General features: G+C 57.7%; 1 long non-coding RNA gene across 1 annotated transcript; it reads left to right on the forward strand.

Moving 5' to 3' along the window:
• Positions 1-5,704: 5,704 nt before the first annotated feature.
• LOC115479796 lies at positions 5,705-5,930 on the forward strand. Its single transcript, XR_003943757.1, has 2 exons — positions 5,705-5,746; positions 5,837-5,930. It is a non-coding gene; the product is annotated as an uncharacterized LOC115479796 (long non-coding RNA).
• Positions 5,931-6,786: the final 856 nt, after the last annotated feature.

Consider the following 6,786-nt stretch of genomic DNA (forward strand, 5'->3'; position numbering starts at 1 on the left):
AAGCTGGGGATGGCCAACAAGGCGGCCACTCTTCCACAAACTGCTCTGGAGAATGGACACTCCATAAGGAAGTGGTCCATCGTCTCCAGCTGACCAGCACACTCCCCCCTCGGGCAGTTTCGGTCCTGCATGCTTCGGTGCATATTTGCCCTAACATATAATTTACCGTGAAGGGACAGCCAGGCAATGTCCCTGTACTTGTTCGGGAGTCGTCTAGATGAAATAAAGCCCAGGCCCTGCCTCAGCACGGGCCCTGGAGCATCCCTAAGAGTCAGGGGAGATGAGAAATGCTGGGAGCGAACCCGCTCCACCCAGCTCTCCCTCTGCCCCGCCCTTATTTCCTCCCATGTAATGTCCCACAACCGGACCAGCTTTACTAAGGATTTGTAGTAGCCTACCCCCTCTGGGAAACCCTTCCGCAACCTCCCCACCTTCCCCCCTCCCCACCAAGGGCCCCAAAATCCCTCCCACCACTGCACAACACTTTGTGCCCACCCTGGGGCCTCCGGCCCTCCCCCCCCGCCCAAGGTTAAACTGGATGAACAGGGAGGAGAATAGCAAGACAGGGTTTACCATCCCCACCCCCCCTTCCTCCCGCGACCGGTAAGTAATATTGCGTTTTACCGGGTTCATCCTGTTGCCCCACAAAAGTTGAAAAAACACGCTGTACAATGAAGTGAAACAGCATTCCGGCAAAAGGCAGATGTAACTCAAGAAGAGAAACATGGGGACTATCTGGGTCTTCAACAACCGGACCCTGTCTGCCATGGACATCCGCCACCCCTTCCAACGATCCACCTTTTCCCTTGCCTCTGATATCTTTTGCTCCCAACTCTCCCGCCCGTAATCCCCCCCCCCAAAATACACTCCCAACACCCACATTCTTTCAATCCCTGCAGGAAACCCGCCCCCTAGGTTAAATCGCCGTTCCTCTGGACCCACCCACAAGCTAGTACACTTACCCAGGTTTACCCGTGACCCCGATGCCTTGGAATATTCTTCAAGGGTCTCCCGCAGCATCCTCCCCTCCCTCTGGTCTGCCACCCAAACGGTGACATCGTCTGCATAAGCGATGACTCTCAATACGTTCCCTTTGCCAACCTCTACCCCTCTGAGCCCTCCCTCCCCCCCTCCTCCTAGCCTCCGCACCAGGGGATCTATGGCAAAAGCGTACAGCAGGGGGCTCAATGGGCACCCCTGCCGTACCCCTGCCGTGACCCCCACCTCCGCTCCCCTCCATCCATTCACCAGGGGAAAAAATCGCGCCCCAGCATACAACAGTTGCAGTTGTGCGATCCACTCCCCCGGGAAGCCATAGTGATCCAGGACCTTCCACAAGAACTCCCACTGCACTCGGTCGAAAGCCTTGTCCTGGTCCAAGGCCACGACCAACCTACCATCTCCCACCCGGCTATGTTCCAAGCCCTCCCTCACCCAGGCTACTGCCTCCAGCACCCCCCTTCCTGGGACCCCACACCTCTGCGGGACTGCTAGCACTTCACCGGAGACCTTCCTCATGCGAGCTTGAAGCATGTGGGCGAAGATCTTCCGGTCGCTGTTCAATAGTGCTATTGGTCGCCAGTTCGCCACGTCTTGAGGGTCCTTGCCTTTGCTAAGGAGGACCAATGCTGATCCTCCCATAGACTCCGGCAAGGATCCTCCTGTTCGTGCCTCCTCCCAGAGTTCCAGCAAGAGCGGCGCCAGCTGGTCCCTGAACCGTTGGTAAAACTCCGCCGGAAGTCCATCCGGCCCCGGCGCTGTTCTGCGCCGCAAGGCCCCAATGGCCTCCTCCACCTCACCCAGCGTCCACGGCTGTGTTAAGACCTGAAGATGGGGCCCCCAGTTACCCACCCCCGGGGTCCCCTCAATATATCTTCCCATGGCCTCTGTCCCCAACTGTAGGTCCGAGAAAACCCGCCCAAAATGCGTCCCCACCACCCGCAAAATACCTTCCCTGGATTCTTGGAGCACCCCCCCCCCCCCCTCATCCCTAAACCCCACCACCACCCTCCTCTCCCTTCGTTCCTTGCAGCAGTCATACGGGTCCGGACCAAGCAGCTTCCCGAAGTCCCGCTCGTAGACGAGGGAAGAGTAGCGGTTGTACTGTACTCTTTCAACCTCCTGCTGCAGTACCTCAATATCCTCCCTCCTCCCCCCCCGGGAAATTAGATTATCCCGTCGCTTTCTCAGGGCGATCCCCAACCGGGTGGCCTCCCTTCCCTCCCGCCTTGCCTGACGGAGAAAGAACCCTCTGGTGCGGTGTTTCAGTACTTCCCACCAGTCCCTGAGGGAAGGGAAGACACCCTGAATGGACACCTGGTCTGCTAGGAATTCCAGGTACTCCTGGTGCAACACCCCCTCCTTCAACCATTTGAGATTCAATCTCCACAACCCTTTCCCTAGCTTGCACGCCCCCCCTCCCCCCAACTCTATCATCACCATCCTGTGGACAGAGAAATCTACTTCCACCACCCTAGGTGCCTGCCTACATGCCCCTTCCCGAACTATAAACCGGTCAATTCTGCTCCTACAGGTGCCCCGTGAAAAGGTGAAACCCTGATTCCCACCACCAAGTGCAATATGTACATCCACCAGCCCTGCTCCTTTCATAATCCCCGCTAGTCGAACCCCATCATAACGTACTTGTGGTGTCCGCCCCCCACTATCCTCTTTCCGTAAGATAGTGTTGAAGTCTCCTCCCCACACCAACTGCCTTGAAGTGTATAGGTAAGGCTTAATTTTGTTGAACAATGCAGACCTTCCCTGTTTGCTTTGCGGTCCATACACATTAATCACCCGCAAGGCCACCCCCCGCAATATTACGTCCAACACCAAACACCTACCAATACCCAGCTCCACCACCCTCTGAATCTCTACTTTATTGGTTTTAAAGAGGATGCCTATCCCCCCATACCTCTCCCCGGCCAGACCCCAGATAGAGGGTCCCCATCTCCAGGCCCTCTTTGCCCGCCGGATGTCCTCCAGCGTCTGCAACCGGGTCTCCTGGAGGAGGAAACAGTCCGCCTCCACAGCAGAGAGGCCATCAAATGCCAAGCTTCTTGCCCTCTGGGAGGCGACACTAGCCACATTAAGTGTGGCGAACACCAATAGCAGTCCCGCCATCAGTCCTCGCTACCACACCCCCCGCCTTCCTGGCTGCCTTCCCTTCTCTCCACACCATCATCCATGGTCCCTTCCCCTCCACCCTCTTCTTCCTCCTCCGCCCAATCCCGGACCCCTAGCTTAAACATCCCTTCCCCCACCCTTGCTTTCTTCCTCCCTATCTTCTTTTTGTCTTCACCCACCTCCCTCCCTCCCTGGGGATCATCAACCGACCTGCCCCCCTCCTCTCCTCCCTCTTCCACCCCTACTACCTCCTCTTCTTCCACCCTTCCCATCAATCCCGCCTCCGACCCTTCCTCCCTCCCCTCACGGGCCTGCATTACTACATCCTTTCTTACCTTCCTTTCCTCTCCCGCCCTCCCTGCATCAGCTGTCACCTCCCCCGATCCACCCACCTCCCCCCCTACCCTTCCCCCCTCTTTGTCCCTCAAAACCCTCCCCCCCCGTTTCTCTTTCCTCTTACCCGCTGTTCCCCTCACTCCTTCTCCCCTACCTCCCAACCCGTCCTGCCGGCTACCCCCATCCTCTACCTCCTCACCAGCCAGTTCCTCAACCCCTCCCTCCTCTTCCAAACCCCTGAATCTATTCCCTACTTCTATCCCCATTCCCACCCCCCTTCCCCCCTTTCCTCTTCGCTGTTTCTTGGACACCCGCGTCCAGCCCTCATCCTCCCCTTCCTGCCGCTTCCGACCCTCCCCCAAGCCCCCCCCCCTCTACCTGTCCCTGTCCTTCCCTGGACCCTTTCCCCCCCGCCCCGGGAACCTGATCATGGTCTGCTTCCCCTGCCCCCTCCCCCTGACCTGAACCATCCCTATCTATCTCCTCCTCACCCCCATTATGGGAGGCCCAAGGGCAGGCTCGAAATGCATGCCCCAGACCCCCACACAGGTTGCACCGAATAGACATACAGGACTCCGTGAGATGCTCCTTAGACCCGCACTTTCCACACTGCACAACCGGGCATGACATACTAAAATGTCTAAACGACCCGCACTTGTGACACTGCCGTGGCTGCCCCTTATAAAAGCAGAGAATCCGATCCCTGCCGATGAACGCCGAGGAGGGAATGTGCTGGGTGACATGCCCTGCCTGCCTCAGCCTAACCTGCGCACCCCAACCTCCAGCCCACACCCTACTGGGGTCCGGGAGTTTGGACAAGGGGGTACGCAATTCTGCGTACCGTTGTAGCCAGAAGGCCAGGTCCGCCCCTGATAGAGACTCATTTCGAACTAGAAGGGTTACCTGCACCAGGTCGGGTCTGCTAATCGGTACGGCCCGGTAGTTCTTCCAGTCCCCTCTCCCCCGTACCCCTTCGTATCTCTCCCAGAAGACCTCCATGCCTCGCTGGGTTAGAAAGCTGATATCGTATTCTGGTATATTCACCGGATGAATACAGGCATAGAGGTCCTCTGGGAGGAATCCTAGACCAAGGACCAATCTCAGGACTGCATCCCTGCTTGGCATCCCCCCCTCCCCCACCCATTTCAATTGTACCACATTCCTCCTTTTGGGAACCTGGCCTCCCCCCCACCCCCCTCCCCATCCTTCCTCGCTGCCCCCTACCCCCCTAGTTCCCCTGCGCCCGCCTCCTCCACCCACCACCGCCGCAAAGGACGGCCCCCCCCCCCCCCCACCGTCCCCCCCCTTCTCCAGCGCGGGGACCCCCCCCGCTCCTGATGCATCATATCCTCCTTCTCTAGCCTTCCCCGTTTCTCAGCCTCCCTCCCTATCCCTCCCCACAACATGCCTTGTACCCCTTCAACCAGCAAACCTTGGTCCCCTGCACCCCTCACCCCCCGAGCACTCGTATCCCCTGCAGTCACAGTGTCCATCAGTTCAATGCCTCCTGCAACAGAAACCCTGCCTGTCTCCCCATCGATTTGGTCCGTATGAACTTTGAGAGCAGGTTCCCCTATATAACCGGTCCCCTCCCGGTGCCCCTGCCCCCCTCCCGTCAAATCAACCCCTCCCCCCAGAACCAACCACCCCGCTGCCTGGCCGGAATCAGAATCCCTAGTACCACCAGTTACGTTTACTTCTGGTGCGCATGGCAAGGCAAGTACCCCTCCCTCCCGCCCAAAACCTGCTCTCTGGACCGGGTCCCTTTTTCCTCCAACGTTCTGCTTCGTCGGATCCTCCAGCCCCGCTGTTTCGCCAAGCGGATGAGGCTTCCCACACTCCAGAAGTGCCTGCCCTCTCACACATGGGGAATCTTCTGGCGCTGCAGCTATTTCACCTGCCAGCATTTGTAGCTGTTCTGCAGTCTTTCCTGCTCCCACAGCCCGATTGGCTGGAGCCTCTGCTGCCAGGCCGGTTTGTTGCAAACACTCCTGATCCTCCTGTGCTTTCTTCATTGAGAACCCCTCCTTTTCACCTGCTGTTTGTCCAGCTGCAGCACTCTCTGTCACCAGGTTTTCCTCTGCTAAAACCTCAGCATTCTCAGTCTTTGGCAGTGCTGCAGCCTGCCTGGCCGTGACCTCCAGCCCCTCAGTGCTGCATGGGCGGGGCCTCCCCAGCTGCAATGGAGTCAGTGTTTGTTTGCTGCTCTCAACTCCTGCTGCAGGCAATGGGCACAAAACCTGTGGCTGCAACTGCCTCTGCTGACCTCTTGCTTCTTGCTCAAGTAAGTTTTTCAGTTCTGCTTCCACCATCACTGGTGTAGAAAAGAGTCTCTCTCCTGAACTTCCAGCCCCTGTTTCTACAAGATGAAAAGTCTTTCCAACCTCAGGTTCCTTTAACGAGGATGCCTCTCCAGCCCCACCTCCAGTCCTGCTTGCTCCAGAAGCTGCCAGAGACTGACTAGCAAGGTACTGCATATACTGTAATGTGTTTTGGGTACTGGGCCCAGGAAGCTCCTCTGGCCCCTGGGTGTTCTGGGGTCCAAGGTCTGAGCTCCTACTCTCCTTCTCTGTTTGCTGTTGTGACTGTTTGAAGGTTGTCAGGGCCTTTCCCCCCAAGGCCATTCTTTCTCTGTTGATGTAAACTTCTCTCAGAGGGTTCCCAGGGCCCTTTTTCAATGCCCCCAGCAAATGTTCTTTCTTTTGAAGAAGCTTGAGCAAACGGGTTACCTCCTTTGTATAAGTCTTGCGGTGCTCCACTGGGGCTAGTTTGCACAGGGCTTTTGCCATTTTAACCCGTTTCCCCAACTCTACCACCTCTTTTTCTGTGCTTTTTATCTTTCTCACCATTTGAATCAGGCCACTGGTCGGGTCCTCTGGATCCTGACTATAGTTTGTGAAATCTTCCTCCTCTGAGGAGACACTGTCCTCCTCCTCTGACACCGGTAGGGCCTCCCGGCAGATCTCCATTACCTCTGCTCTCTCCTCTCTCTCCTCCGATCTGCTGTTCTCTGGGGCCTCCCCCAGCTCTCTCCCCCCCTCACCTGCTAGATGGCATGCCACTGTGAGGGGGGTACCGGTCTGGGTTCCTCCCGTGGAAGCCTGCACTCTTCGATCCACAGGGCTCCTTTCCCTCCTCTCTGGAGCCCTGCCAGAGAGGGAACTACTTCTCCTGGCCTTCTGATCCCTGGCCCCAGGAGACCCCCTGGCCTGGGGCTTTCCTGAGGACCGCTCCCCAGGGACCTTCCTCATTTCTGGGGAAGGAGCTAGGCCTCACTCCCTTCCCCCTGGAAGCCTGCAGAGCCTCTGGCAGCACTTCCTCCTC

This window comes from Microcaecilia unicolor, chromosome 11 (assembly GCF_901765095.1).
Source record: "Microcaecilia unicolor chromosome 11, aMicUni1.1, whole genome shotgun sequence".
Classification (NCBI taxonomy): domain Eukaryota; kingdom Metazoa; phylum Chordata; class Amphibia; order Gymnophiona; family Siphonopidae; genus Microcaecilia; species Microcaecilia unicolor.